The following is a 16,076-nucleotide window of genomic DNA, read 5'->3' on the forward strand; positions in this document are numbered from 1 at the left end:
CTCATGAGGTTTTAGACTAGGTGCTTACCTACAATTATCACTGCGGTGATTATATGTACATATCATTTACCTCTACTCCAATTTTGAATTTTGATTAACTCAGGCACCTTAATAATATAAATTTTTTGTAATTTTTTATGTTTTTCAGTATATTTTTCACCACAGGTGCCCATAATTTTGTATCAGGCTTATCCTGATTTCTGTCAATATATATGTTTACTTTGTGTTCTTGAACAATTTTTTTGTATCAAACTCCTCATTACTTTTATTCGTTATTAATTAAATGTTAAGTTTTAATAAACTTATTTCAAATTTCTAAGCGTGCCCCAACACAGAGTCTTTCTTTTTTCTTCTCTTTGCTTAACCATTACTGACTCTGGGAGCACCACCAACTCAAATAATTATTTAGATGTCTTCATTAAGAATCTTTAAATTTAAACTTAGTATCGTTGGTCATTCCCTGAACAGTTTTCTACAATCTGTGTATTAATCTATGTTCATCATTACCACATTTTTCCTGTGCGGAACCAAACCAAATTTCTGTTAATTATATATGTTAGTATGACAGAAAAGGCTCTGTCATACCTTATCACACGTCACTGGTCTGGACAGCTTGCTGCTGCAACCAGGGACAAGTTCAGAAGAGTATCCATAATGGTTTTCCACTGGGATGAGGGAAAAGCTAAGCGTCGGGAGTGTATTATGGACACTCCAGGCAGTGGCTTTCTAGGCTGCAGAATGCCGTTCCAAAAACCCTGCATGGCAAATGTAGATGCCATAGGCAAGTGATGGCTAACCTTGACACTCCAGCTGTTGTTGAACTACACATCCCAGCATGCCCTGCATCAGTTTTAGCATGGCCAAATAACAAAACTGTAGCAGGGCATGCTGGGATATGTAGTTCAACAACAGCTGGAGTGTCAAGGTTAGCCATCACTGCCATAGGCCCTGCGTCCAGGGCAATTGCAACGCTCACCCACTTGTAATTACAGGTATGCTTTGGAATGTTACATAATAAAGGATGTAGCCACTTTTTTTCCATGTCACTGTGTTATGGTGTTTTTTGTTCAGTGGGTGGTGGTCCCTGTGGGTTTGGATTGGTTAAAAGAGGCATGGTGCATTCATGAACTGTAGCCATTTTGACAGCCTACAGAACACACTGCCTTATGGTATTCTACCATACTTTGCAACCTTTGGGCTGCCCACTTCGGGAGGAAGGAGCCAGGTCAGCACTGAGGGGGAACATAATGTGGTAGAAGTGGGTGGTGCTGGGGGCAATTACGTCATGATGACCATTCCATTGCTAGCGTGATTACCAGTATTGTGAGGTGGGGTGTCGGGGCCATGATTATTCAACTCAAATTGTGTCATCAGCCCCTGGTTTGCTCACTTCACTCAGGAAGTGGACGGCTGGGGCCAGGTCAAGGGTGGTTCTGGGAGACTTGTCCACAGGCAGCCAGGAGCACCACCCAATTGTAGGGTGCTTCCTGACCGTTCCAGGAGAGTAGGTAAGTAGGCAGTCTTCTTTCGTGTACATAGGGTTGACAGTCCTCATAGGATGGATCTGCTAAAACTGGCAAGGTACATACATGTGGGCAGATACAAGTCAACTGGAATTGCTCATGCATTGCGTACATTGAAATGATATATTTCTATGCCAAGTTGTGTGCATTTGCCAGCAGACTGGCCATCCAGTATGTCTAGGCTTGGTCTGATACCCATCGTCATCATCATCAGTAAATACTTACACCAACCCTATCCCTGGTGCAAAATATCAGTCTGAAAACAGGTATATTTACACATATGCACATCTCTGCCTAGCCCGCAATTCCGTCAACACATCCTCAATGAACATTACCCCTGTGAGAATGCACTATTACACCCTAGCTATCCCCCTTGCAAGTGGAAATGCGTACAACTGTGCATTGCCTGTATATGCATAGGCTTGGTTCCAGAACATGCGCAGTGCGATAACACACGAGCGATGCTGTACAATCAGGCATACACTCAGCTCTTCTGCAGCACCATCATCATTACTCAATCAGAGGGCTTTACTACTACTACACATGGCCTCCTGGCTTCCTGCTTTCCTGCCTAAAGGGCCCCATACACTACTGCGACATGTCCGACCGTCATGTCACAGGCGATCACCCCGGCAGCCTCCCGGGCATCAGGATTGCCCAAGACACATTGTATGCTGTCCTTCTGCATACGATATATCTTGGGCGATCCCAGCCATGCTGCGGGGTCAGGCATGATCACTAGTGCAGCACGGTCAATCTGGAGGATCCGATCGGATGCTCACGGGAACACGCATCGGATCGGAAACACCTCCAAAATGCCCCATTTCATCCGATATATTGGGCAGAATACCCGAAATCGGATGAAATTGGGCATTATCGTTCTAGTGTATGGGGCCCTTTAGGGTTCAGCTGGGGAAGAGGGCTTTGGGTGCTCTGTCCTAGCTAATTGCTGTTAGCAGGGGAAGGCTGCTAAAGGGTTTAGGAAGCAAGGTTTAAAAAATACCGTAGCATAAACTTTGAATTTTATTTTTGTGTGATAGGGTTTCAGCAATATATCTAATCACGGTTGCTGTAAACTTCTGAGCAACAGTTATATTATTGTAAACTGTTTCGGATGCTTTGTTGCACCAAAAGAGTCTACACAGCTATGCGGCAGCCACAAGAACCCCTATAACCTGCCAATGGGAGCGGAAACTATGTGTTGCTGTTAGAGATGAGCGGGTTCGGTTCCTCGGAATCCGAACCCCCCCGAACTTCACCCATTTTACACGGGTCCGAGGCAGACTCGGATCCTCCCGCCTTGCTCGGTTAACCCGAGCGCGCCCGAACGTCATCATCCCACTGTCGGAATCTCGCGAGATTCATATTCTATATAAGGAGCCGCGCGTCGCCGCCATTTTCACTCGTGCATTGGAGATGATAGGGAGAGGACGTGTGCAGCATTCTCTCAGTTGTGTTAAGTGTGCTGCAAATATCTGTGCTCAGTGTGCTGCAAATATCTGTGCTCAGTGTGCTTGCAAATATCTGTGCTCAGTGTGCTGAAAATATCTACGTTCTCTGCCTGAAAAACACTCCATATCTGTGCTCAGTGTGCTGCAAATATCTGTGCTCAGTGTGCTTTATTGTGGGGACTGGGGACCACCAGTATTATATAGTAGGAGGACAGTGCAGAGTTTTGCTGACCAGTGACCACCAGTATTATACGTTCTCTGCCTGAAAAACGCTACATATCTGTGCTGCATTGTAGTATATAGTAGGAGGACAGTGCAGAATTTTGCTGACCAGTGACCACCAGTATTATATCAATACGGTACAGTAGTCCACTGCTCTACCTACCTCTGTGTCGTCAAGTATACTATCCATCCATACCTGTGGTGCATTTTAGTTGTTGCGCGCAGTAGTAGGAGGACAGTGCATAATTTTGCTGAACATCAGTATATAATATATAGCAGTACGGTACAGTAGTCCACTGCTCTACCTACCTCTGTGTCGTCAAGTATACTATCCATCCATACCTGTGGTGCATTTTAGTTGTTGTGCGCAGTAGTAGGAGGACAGTGCATAATTTTGCTGACCATCAGTATATAATATATAGCAGTACGGTACAGTAGGCCATTGCGATTGATATATTACTGGCATATAATTCCACACATTAAAAAATGGAGAACAAAAATGTGGAGGGTAAAATAGGGAAAGATCAAGATCCACTTCCACCTCGTGCTGAAGCTGCTGCCACTAGTCGTGGCCGAGACGATGAAATGCCATCAACGTCATCTGCCAAGGCCGATGCACAATGTCATAGTAGAGAGCATGTAAAATCCAAAAAACAAAAGTTCAGTAAAATGACCCAAAAATCTAAATTAAAAGCGTCTGAGGAGAAGCGTAAACTTGACAATATGCCATTTACGACACTGAGTGGCAAGGAACGGCTGAGGCCCTCTCCTATGTTCCTCATGACTAGTGGGTCAGCTTCACATGAGGATGGAAGCACTCATCCTCCCACTAGAAAAATGAAAAGACTTAAGCTGGCAAATGCACAGCAAAGAACTGTGCGTTCTTCTAAATCATAAATCCCCAAGGAGAGTCCAATTGTGTCGGTTGCGATGCCTGACCTTCCCAACACTGGACGGGAAGAGGTGGCTCCTTCCACCATTTGCAGGCCCCCTGCAAGTTCTGGAAGGAGCACCCGCAGTCCAATTCCTGATAGTCAAATTGAAGATGTCACTGTTGAAGTACACCAGGATATGGGTGCTGCTAGCGCTGAGGAGGAAATTGACAAGGAGGATTCTGATGGTGAGGTGGTTTGTTTAAGTCAGGCACCCGGGGAGACACCTGTTGACCGTGGGACGAATATGGACATTGACATGCCTGGTCAAATTACAAAAAAAATCACCTCGTCGGTGTGGAATTATTTTAACAGAAATGCGGACAACATTTGTCAAGCCGTGTGTTGCCTTTGTCAAGCTGTTATAAGTAGGGGTAAGGACATTAACCACCTAGGAACATCCTCCCTTAGACGTCACCTGGAGCGCATTCATCAGAAGTAATTGACAACTTCAAAAACTTTGGGTGACAGTGGAAGCAGTCCACTGACAACTAAATCCCTTCCTCTTGTAACCAAGCTCCTGCAAACCACACCACCAACTCCCTCAGTGTCAATTTCCTCCTTAGACAGGAACGCCAATAGTCCTGCAGGCCATGTCACTGTCAAGTCTGACGAGTCCTCTCCTGCCTGGGATTCCTCCGATGCACCCTTGATTGTAACGCCTACTGCTGCTGGTGCTGCTGTTGCTGCTGCTGGGAGTCGATCGTCATCCCAGAGGGGAAGACGGAAGACCACTTGTACTACTTCCAGTAAGCAATTGACTGTCCAACAGTCCTTTGCGAGGAAGATGAAATATCACAGCAGTCATCCTGCTGCAAAGCGGATAACTCAGGCCTTGGCAGCCTGGGCGGTGTTAAACGTGTTTCCGGTATCCACCGTTAATTCACAGGAAACTAGAGATTTGCTTGAGATACTGTGTCCCCGGTACCAAATACCATCTAGGTTCCATTTCTCTAGGCAGGCGATACCGAGAATGTACACAGACCTCAGAAAAAGAGTCACCATCATCCTAAAAAATGCAGTTGTACCCAATGTCCACTTAACCACAGACATGTGGACAAGTGGAGCAGGGCAGACTCAGGACTATATGACTGTGACAGCCCACTGGGTAGATGTATTGCCTCCCGCAGCAAGAACAGCAGGCAGGCTACGCTTTGTATCACCACTTTCCAGAAGAGGCACACAGCTGACAACCTCTTACGGAAACTGAGGAACATCATCGCAGAATGGCTTACCCCAATTGGACTCTCCTGGGGATTTGTGACATCGGACAACGCCACCAATATTGTGCGTGCATTACATGTGGGCAAATTCCAGCACGTCCCATGTTTTGCACATACATTGAATTTGGTGGTGCAGAATTATTTAAAAAACGACAGGGGCGTGCAAGAGATGCTGTCGGTGGCCCGAAGAATTGCGGGCCACTTTCGGCATTCAGCCACCGCGTGCCGAAGACTGGAGCAACAGCAAACACTCCTGAACCTGCCCCGCCATCATATGAAGCAAGAGGTGGAAACGAGGTGGAATTCAACCCTCTATATGCTTCAGAGGATGGAGGAGCAGCAAAAGGCCATTCAAGCCTATACAGCTACCTATGATATAGGCAAAGGAGGGGGAATGCACCTGACTCAAGCGCAGTGGAGAATGATTTCAACGTTGTGCAAGGTTCTGCAACCCTTTGAACTTGCCACACGTGAAGTAAGTTCAAACACTGCCAGCCTGAGTCAGGTCATTCCCCTCATCAGGCTTTTGCAGAAGAAGCTGGAGAGATTGAAGGAGGAGCTAAAACAGAGCGATTCCGCTAGGCATGTGGGACTTGTGGATGGAGCCCTTAATTCGCTTAACCATGATTCATGGGTGGTCAATCTGTTGAAATCAGAGCACTACATTTTGGCCACCGTGCTCGATCCTAGATTTAAAACCTACGTTGGATCTCTCTTTCCGACAGACACAAATCTGCAGAGGTTCAAAGACCTGCTGGTGAGAAAATTGTCAAGTCAAGCGGAACGTGACCTGTCAACAGCTCCTCCTTCCCATTCTCCCGCAACCGGGGCTGACAGGAAAAGGCTAAGAATTCCGAGCCCACCCGCTGGCAGTGATGCAGGGCAGTCTGGAGCGAGTGCTGACATCTGGTCCGGACTGAAGGACCTGCCAACGATTACTGACATGTCGTCTACTGTCACTGCATATGATTCTGTCACCATTGAGAGAATGGTGGAGGATTATATGAGTGACCGCATCCAAGTAGGCACGTCAGACAGTCCGTACGTTTACTGGCAGGAAAAAGAGGCAATTTGGAGGCCCTTGCAGAAACTGGCTTTATTTTACCTAAGTTGCCCCCCCTCCAGTGTGTACTCCGAAAGAGTGTTTAGTGCAGCCGCTCACCTTGTCATCAATCGGCGTACGAGGTTACTTCCAGAAAATGTGGAGAAGACGATGTTCATCAAAATTAATTATAATCAATTCCTCCGTGGAGACATTCACCAGCAATTGCCTCCAGAAAGTACACAGGGACCTGAGATGGTGGATTCCAGTGGGGACGAATTAATAATCTGTGAGGAGGGGGATGTACACAGTGAAAGGGGTGAGGAATCGGACGATGAGGAGGTAGACATCTTGCCTCTGTAGAGCCAGCTTGTGCAAGGAGAGATTGATTGCTTCTTTTTTGTTGGGGGCCCAAACCAACCAGTCATTTCAGTTACAGTCGTGTGGCAGACCCTGTCGCTGAAATGATGGGTTTGTTAAAGTGTGCATGTCCTGTTTATACAACATAAGGGTGGGTGGGAGGGCCCAAGGACAATTCCATCTTGCACCTCTTTTTTTCTTTAATTTATCTTTGCATCATGGCCCTCATTCCGAGTTGTTCACTCTGTAATTTTCTTCGCATCGCAGCGATTTTCCGCTAATTGCGCATGCGCAATGTTCGCACTGCGACTGCGCCAAGTAAATTTGCTAAGAAGTTTGGTATTTTACTCACGGCAATACGAGGTTTTTTCTTCGTTCTGGTGATCGTAGTTTGATTGACAGGAAGTCGGTGTTTCTGGGCGGAAACTGGCCGTTTTATGGGAGTGTGTGAAAAAACGCTGCCGTTTCTGGGAAAAACGCGGGAGTGGCTGGAGAAACGGAGGAGTGTCTGGGCGAACGCTGGGTGTGTTTGTGACGTCAAACCAGGAATGAAACTGACTGAACTGATCGCAGTGGCAGAGTAAGTCTCGAGCTACTCAGAAACTGCTAAGAAATTTCTATTCGCAATTTAGAGAATCTTTCGTTCGCAATTTTGCTAAGCTAAGATTCACTCCCAGTAGGCGGCGGCTTAGCGTGTGCAATGCTGCTAAAAGCAGCTTGCGAGCGCACAACTCGGAATGAGGGCCTATGTGCTGTTTGGGGACTTTTTTTTAAATCTGCCATCCTGTCTGACACTGCAGTGCCACTCCTAGATGGGTCAGTTGTTTGTGTCGGCCACTTGGGTCGCTTAGCTTAACCATCCAGCGACCTTGGTGCACCTCTTTTTTTATTTGCATCATGTGCTGTTTGGGGACTATTTTTTAAATCTGCCATCCTGTCTGACACTGCAGTGCCACTCCTATATGGGCCAGTTGTTTGTGTCGTCCACTTGGGTCGCTTAGCTCAACCATCCAGCGACCTTGGTGCACCTCTTTTTTTCTTGGCATCATGTGTTGTTTGGAGACTATTTTTAAATCTGCCATCCTGTCTGACACTGCAGTGCCACTCCTAGATGGGCCAGTTGTTTGTGTCGGCCACTTGGGTCGCTTAGCTTAACCATCCAGCGACCTTGGTGCACCTCTTTTTTTATTTGCATCATGTGCTGTTTGGGGACTATTTTTTAAATCTGCCATCCTGTCTGAAACTGCAGTGCCACTCCTAGATGGGCCAGGTGTTTGTGTCGGCCACTTGGGTCGCTTAGCTTAGCCACACAGCTACATCATTGCACCTCTTTTTTTCTTTGCATCATGTGCTGTTTGGGGACTATTTTTTAAATCTGCCATCCTGTCTGACACTGCAGTGACACTCCTAGATGGGCCAGGTGTTTGTGTCGGCCACTTGGGTTGCTTAGCTTAGTCACACAGCGACCTTGGTGCACCTTTTTTTTTCTTTGCATCGTGTGCTGTTTGGGGACTATTTTTTGAAGTGCCATCCTGTCTGACACTGCAGTGACACTCCTAGATGGGCCAGGTGTTTGTGTCGCCCACTTGGGTCGCTTAGCTTAGTCATTCAGCGACATCTGTGCAAATTTTAGGACTAAAAATAATATTGTGAGGTGTGAGGTGTTCAGAATAGACTGGAAATGAGTGGAAATTATGGTTATTGAGGTTAATAATACTATGGGATCAAAATGACCCCCAAATTCTATGATTTAAGCTGTTTTTGAGGGTTTTTTGTAAAAAAACACCCGAATCCAAAACACACCCGAATCCGACAAAAAATTTTCAGGAAGGTTTTGCCAAAACGCGTCTGAATCCAAAACACGGCCGCGGAACCGAATCCAAAACCAAAACACAAAACCCAAAAAATGTCCGGTGCACATCACTAGTTGCTGTCATACTGCACTTGTCACCGGATCCGTTCAATTTGCCGGCTGTCAGGCTCCTGGGCGGTCAAGATACCGACGCCGGAATCCCAACAGCCGACGATGCTGCCAGCCGGATTCCGGCAAAATAGGACTATTCCCACTCGTGGGTGTCCATGACACCTATAGAGTGGGAATAGATCCTGTGGCGAGTGCAGCGAGCCACCGAACCTGCAAGGGGACTCTTTATGCTCGCCCCGCTGTTGGGATATGGATAGCCAGCAACCAACCCGCCGGTAAATCATACTGATTCCCTTGACACATATAGTTGAATACGATAAATCTTCTAAAGTAGTTATCTCAACAGGGATCTAGTTTTCGTTTTGAAACAAGATGATAATGAGATGCCTTTCCTGTCCAGGTTTGCTTTGATTAAGCATAATATTGTGATATGCTTTAAAGTGACATATTGTTGAAAGAGCATCTTTTTATTTAGCATATAAGGTCAGACAAATGGATGAGACATGCACAATGGGCATTCATTTACTTGCTTTACCTTGGAAAAGCAAACGCTTCCTGCCATGCGCTGTTTGTAAATAGTAATTGAAGACGAATTGTATGACTTCATAAACTCACGCCGACAAGCCACAAGACACTTATTCACCACATTAAGCAGTCACATATCAGATACACGGACCTGTGAGAGATCATTGTTAGCTGTGTGATGATCATTGTGTGGCTGAATGTGAAGAGCTGTGAAATTACCCCTTGGAGCACAAATAAGATTAAGAACTTGCATCTATTAATTTAAGTCTTAATTGATCAAAATCATTAAATAAGATACTCTGCAAAGTTGTGATATCACATAATCCATCTAAAACCTGGTAAGTGTCAAGTGCCGCTAGTTATAATTAATTCACTTCGTAATCCGATTGATGTAATGCCGACTTATAACACATCACTACAATACTGTATATATATATATATATATATATATATATATATATATATATTATTTTTAGATAAGTTATTGTTCAAAAGTTGATATTAGTAAACAAAGCTGCTATATGTAATATACAACCCACACATTGCTATAAACAAAATGAAAAAAAAAAAGCAGTTACAAAAGCTTAATACATTGGGCCCGAATCAGGGTCAGACGCAAAAGTGCTGAAATAGCTATATGGCGATGTCAACACTTCTGCGCATGCACGCACGCCGGTGCGCACATGTGCAAGCTCCTCGCAGGCGATCGCAGTCTAAGACCTGTAGGGGCGCAGGAATGGGGCGTTGATGGCGTGTTTTGTGGGCATCAACGCTGTTTTAGGGGCGCTGTTGAAGGGGCGGACTGCGGTGGCTGCAGCCGCTGCAACCCAAATATGGCAGCCCCCGACCTGTGTAGGCAGGGGGCTACCTTAATCATGCGAGCGCATCGCTGTATAGGGATGCGCTCACATGTTAGTTGAGGGCAGGACCCGGCATGTGGGGCGACTTTGCCCTATGTTGGGCAGCCCCCTGCAATTTAAAGAAAAGAGTTCTAGTTTTACGATTTTTCTCAAAACTACAACTGAATCTGAATTTGGGGAAAAAAGACAAAAATCCATTAAATGTAGTGTAACATATTAAAAATCCTGGAGAATATATATATATGGTAGTGACAAGGTTCCTGTATTATCAATCATATATCAGCGAGATAGTTGCAAGCGTAATGGACAGATACAAGAAGAACTCAAAAGTCAACCCTAGTATTGTTCCAAAACCTGTCAACATATCACATCAAATCAGTGAAGATAATACTTGGCTGCCTATTCAAAACTGCAATGTTATTACATTTTCACCTTCTTCCTCTACAGATCTGTGGTCTGAATTAATGTAACTTTTGCTAGGTTATAGGACATACATTATATTTATCAATATTATGTTATAATTAATAGAGATGAGCGGGTTCGGTTCCTCGGAATCCGAACCCGCCCGAACTTCATTTTTTTTTACACGGGGCCGAGCGACTCGGATCTTCCCGCCTTGCTCGGTTAACCCGAGCGCGCCCGAACGTCATCATCCCGCTGTCGGATTCTCGCGAGGCTCGGATTCTATCGCGAGACTCGGATTCTATATAAGGAGCCGCGCGTCGCCGCCATTTTCACACGTGCATTGAGATTCATAGGGAGAGGACGTGGCTGGCGTCCTCTCCGTTTATAGAGAAGAGAGTGAGACTAGAGTAGAGAGAGACACAGTAGTAATTTTGGGGAGCATTAGGAGGAGTACTACTACTTGCTGAAGTGATAGATAGATAGTGTGACTGTATAATGTATATCTGACTTGTGGGGGAGACACTGACAGTGGGGAGCAGTTAGAGTCTGAGAGCAGGACTCAGGAGTACATATAACGTACAGTGCACACTTTTGCTGCCAGAGTGCCACACTGCCATTGTGACCACACTGACTACCAGTATAATATATATTGTGATTGTCTGCTTAGGAGTACTACTTGCAAGTTGCTGATAGTGTGACCAGTGACCTGACCACCAGTTTAATAATCACCACCAGTTTAATATATATATATATATATATATATATAATTGTATATAATATATATATAATATTGTATACCACCTACCCGTTTTTTTTTTCTTTCTTCTTCTTTATACATACTACTATAGTAGCTTACTGTAGCAGTCTGCGGTGCTGCTGAGCTGACAGTGTCCAGCAGGTCCGTCATCAGTCATTACATAATAAATATATCTACCTGTCCGGCTGCAGTACTAGTGATATTATATATATATATATTGATTTCATCTCATTATCATCCAGTCTATATTAGCAGCAGACACAGTACGGTAGTCCACGGCTGTAGCTACCTCTGTGTCGGCAGTCGCTCGTCCATCCATAATTGTATACCACCTACCCGTGGTTTTTTTTTTTCTTTCTTCTTTATACATACTACTATAGTAGCTTACTGTAGCAGTCTGCGGTGCTGCTGAGCTGAAAGTGTCCAGCAGGTCCGTCATCAGTCATTACATAATAAATATATCTACCTGTCCGGCTGCAGTACTAGTGTGATATTATATATATATATATATATTGATTTCATCTCATTATCATCCAGTCTATATTAGCAGCAGACACAGTACGGTAGTCCACGGCTGTAGCTACCTCTGTGTCGGCAGTCGCTCGTCCATCCATAATTGTATACCACCTACCCGTGGTTTTTTTTTTCTTTCTTCTTTATACATACTACTATAGTAGCTTACTGTAGCAGTCTGCGGTGCTGCTGAGCTGACAGTGTCCAGCAGGTCCGTCATCAGTCATTACATAATAAATATATCTACCTGTCCGGCTGCAGTACTAGTGTGATATTATATATATATATATTGATTTCATCTCATTATCATCCAGTCTATATTAGCAGCAGACACAGTACGGTAGTCCACGGTTGTAGCTACCTCTGTGTCGGCAGTCGCTCGTCCATCCATAATTGTATACCACCTACCCGTGGTTTTTTTTTTCTTTCTTCTTTATACATACTACTATAGTAGCTTACTGTAGCAGTCTGCGGTGCTGCTGAGCTGACAGTGTCCAGCAGGTCCGTCATCAGTCATTACATAATAAATATATATACCTGTCCGGCTGCAGTACTAGTGATATTATATATATATATATATATTGATTTCATCTCATTATCATCCAGTCTATATTAGCAGCAGACACAGTACGGTAGTCCACGGCTGTAGCTACCTCTGTGTCGGCAGTCGCTCGTCCATCCATAATTGTATACCACCTACCCGTGTTTTTTTTTTCTTTCTTCTTTATACATACTACTATAGTAGCTTACTGTAGCAGTCTGCGGTGCTGCTGAGCTGACAGTGTCCAGCAGGTCCGTCATCAGTCATTACATAATAAATATATCTACCTGTCCGGCTGCAGTACTAGTGTGATATTATATATATATATATTGATTTCATCTCATTATCATCCAGTCTATATTAGCAGCAGACACAGTACGGTAGTCCACGGCTGTAGCTACCTCTGTGTCGGCAGTCGCTCGTCCATCCATAATTGTATACCACCTACCCGTGGTTTTTTTTTTCTTTCTTCTTTATACATACTACTATAGTAGCTTACTGTAGCAGTCTGCGGTGCTGCTGAGCTGACAGTGTCCAGCAGGTCCGTCATCAGTCATTACATAATAAATATATCTACCTGTCCGGCTGCAGTACTAGTGTGATATTATATATATATATATTGATTTCATCTCATTATCATCCAGTCTATATTAGCAGCAGACACAGTACGGTAGTCCACGGCTGTAGCTACCTCTGTGTCGGCAGTCGCTCGTCCATCCATAATTGTATACCACCTACCCGTGGTTTTTTTTTCTTTCTTCTTTATACATACTACTATAGTAGCTTACTGTAGCAGTCTGCGGTGCTGCTGAGCTGACAGTGTCCAGCAGGTCCGTCATCAGTCATTACATAATAAATATATCTACCTGTCCGGCTGCAGTACTAGTGTGATATTATATATATATATATATATTGATTTCATCTCATTATCATCCAGTCTATATTAGCAGCAGACACAGTACGGTAATCCACGGCTGTAGCTACCTCTGTGCCGGCAGTCGCTCGTCCATCCATAATTGTATACCACCTACCCGTGTTTTTTTTTTTTCTTCTTTATACATACTACTATAGTAGCTTACTGTAGCAGTCTGCGGTGCTGCTGAGCTGACAGTGTCCAGCAGGTCCGTCATCAGTCATTACATAATAAATATATCTACCTGTCCGGCTGCAGTACTAGTGTGATATTATATATATATATATTGATTTCATCTCATTATCATCCAGTCTATATTAGCAGCAGACACAGTACGGTAGTCCACGGCTGTAGCTACCTCTGTGTCGGCAGTCGCTCGTCCATCCATAATTGTATACCACCTACCCGTGTTTTTTTTTTTCTTTCTTCTTTATACATACTACTATAGTAGCTTACTGTAGCAGTCTGCGGTGCTGCTGAGCTGACAGTGTCCAGCAGGTCCGTCATCAGTCATTACATAATAAATATATATACCTGTCCGGCTGCAGTACTAGTGATATTATATATACATATATTGATTTCATCTCATTATCATCCAGTCTATATTAGCAGCAGACACAGTACGGTAGTCCACGGCTGTAGCTACCTCTGTGTCGGCAGTCGCTCGTCCATCCATAAGTATACTAGTATCCATCCATCTCCATTGTTTACCTGAGGTGCCTTTTAGTTGTGCCTATTAAAATATGGAGAACAAAAATGTTGAGGTTCCAAAATTAGGGAAAGATCAAGATCCACTTCCACCTCGTGCTGAAGCTGCTGCCACTAGTCATGGCCGAGACGATGAAATGCCAGCAACGTCGTCTGCCAAGGCCGATGCCCAATGTCATAGTACAGAGCATGTAAAATCCAAAACACCAAATATCAGTAAAAAAAAAGGTCTCCAAAATCTAAAATAAAATTGTCGTCGGAGAAGCGTAAACTTGCCAATATGCCATTTACCACACGGAGTGGCAAGGAACGGCTGAGGCCCTGGCCTATGTTCATGGCTAGTGGTTCAGCTTCACATGAGGATGGAAGCACTCAGCCTCTCGCTAGAAAAATGAAAAGACTCAAGCTGGCAAAAGCACCGCAAAGAACTGTGCGTTCTTCGAAATCCCAAATCCACAAGGAGAGTCCAATTGTGTCGGTTGCGATGCCTGACCTTCCCAACACTGGACGTGAAGAGCATGCGCCTTCCACCATTTGCACGCCCCCTGCAAGTGCTGGAAGGAGCACCCGCAGTCCAGTTCCTGATAGTCAGATTGAAGATGTCAGTGTTGAAGTACACCAGGATGAGGAGGATATGGGTGTTGCTGGCGCTGGGGACGAAATTGACAAGGAGGATTCTGATGGTGAGGTGGTTTGTTTAAGTCAGGCACCCGGGGAGACACCTGTTGTCCGTGGGAGGAATATGGCCGTTGACATGCCTGGTGAAAATACCAAAAAAATCAGCTCTTCGGTGTGGAAGTATTTCAACAGAAATGCGGACAACATTTGTCAAGCCATGTGTTGCCTTTGTCAAGCTGTAATAAGTAGGGGTAAGGACGTTAACCACCTCGGAACATCCTCCCTTATACGTCACCTGCAGCGCATTCATAATAAGTCAGTGACAAGTTCAAAAACTTTGGGCGGCAGCGGAAGCAGTCCACTGACCAGTTAATCCCTTCCTCTTGTAACCAAGCTCACGCAAACCACCCCACCAACTCCCTCAGTGTCAATTTCCTCCTTCCCCAGGAATGCCAATAGTCCTGCAGGCCATGTCACTGGCAATTCTGACGATTCCTCTCCTGCCTGGGATTCCTCCGATGCATCCTTGCGTGTAACGCCTACTGCTGCTAGCGCTGCTGTTGTTGCTGCTGGGAGTCGATGGTCATCCCAGAGGGGAAATCGTAAGACCACTTTTACTACTTCCACCAAGCAATTGACTGTCCAACAGTCCTTTGCGAGGAAGATGAAATATCACAGCAGTCATCCTGCTGCAAAGCGGATAACTGAGGCCTTGGCATCCTGGGTGGTGAGAAACGTGGTTCCGGTATCCATCATTACTGCAGAGCCAACTAGAGACTTGTTGGAGGTACTGTGTCCCCGGTACCAAATACCATCTAGGTTCCATTTCTCTAGGCAGGCGATACCGAAAATGTACACAGACCTCAGAAAAAGAGCCACCAGTGTCCTTAAAAATGCAGCTGTACCCAATGTCCACTTAACCACGGACATGTGGACAAGTGGAGCAGGGCAGGGTCAGGACTATATGACTGTGACAGCCCACTGGGTAGATGTATGGACTCCCGCCGCAAGAACAGCAGCGGCGGCACCAGTAGCAGCATCTCGCAAACGCCAACTCTTTCCTAGGCAGGCTACGCTTTGTATCACCGGTTTCCAGAATACGCACACAGCTGAAAACCTCTTACGGCAACTGAGGAAGATCATCGCGGAATGGCTTACCCCAATTGGACTCTCCTGTGGATTTGTGGCATCGGACAACGCCAGCAATATTGTGTGTGCATTAAATCTGGGCAAATTCCAGCACGTCCCATGTTTTGCACATACCTTGAATTTGGTGGTGCAGAATTTTTTAAAAAACGACAGGGGCGTGCAAGAGATGCTGTCGGTGGCCAGAAGAATTGCGGGACACTTTCGGCGTACAGAAGACTGGAGCAACACCAAAAACGCCTGAACCTGCCCTGCCATCATCTGAAGCAAGAAGTGGTAACGAGGTGGAATTCAACCCTATATATGCTTCAGAGGTTGGAGGAGCAGCAAAAGGCCATTCAAGCCTATACAATTCAGCACGATATAGGAGGTGGAATGCACCTGTCTCAAGCGCAGTGGAGAATGATTTCAAC

The 16,076-nt window shown here is 45.2% G+C and overlaps 1 protein-coding gene across 4 annotated transcripts in view; it reads right to left on the minus strand.

The window, feature by feature from the left end:
- The window catches only part of ASTN1 (astrotactin 1), a 689,393-nt gene that overhangs the window by 127,149 nt on the left and 546,168 nt on the right, over positions 1-16,076 (minus strand). The gene's annotated exons all lie outside the window — the stretch shown is intronic.

Source organism: Pseudophryne corroboree, chromosome 9 (genome assembly GCF_028390025.1).
Source record: "Pseudophryne corroboree isolate aPseCor3 chromosome 9, aPseCor3.hap2, whole genome shotgun sequence".
Taxonomy (NCBI): Eukaryota; Metazoa; Chordata; class Amphibia; order Anura; family Myobatrachidae; genus Pseudophryne; species Pseudophryne corroboree.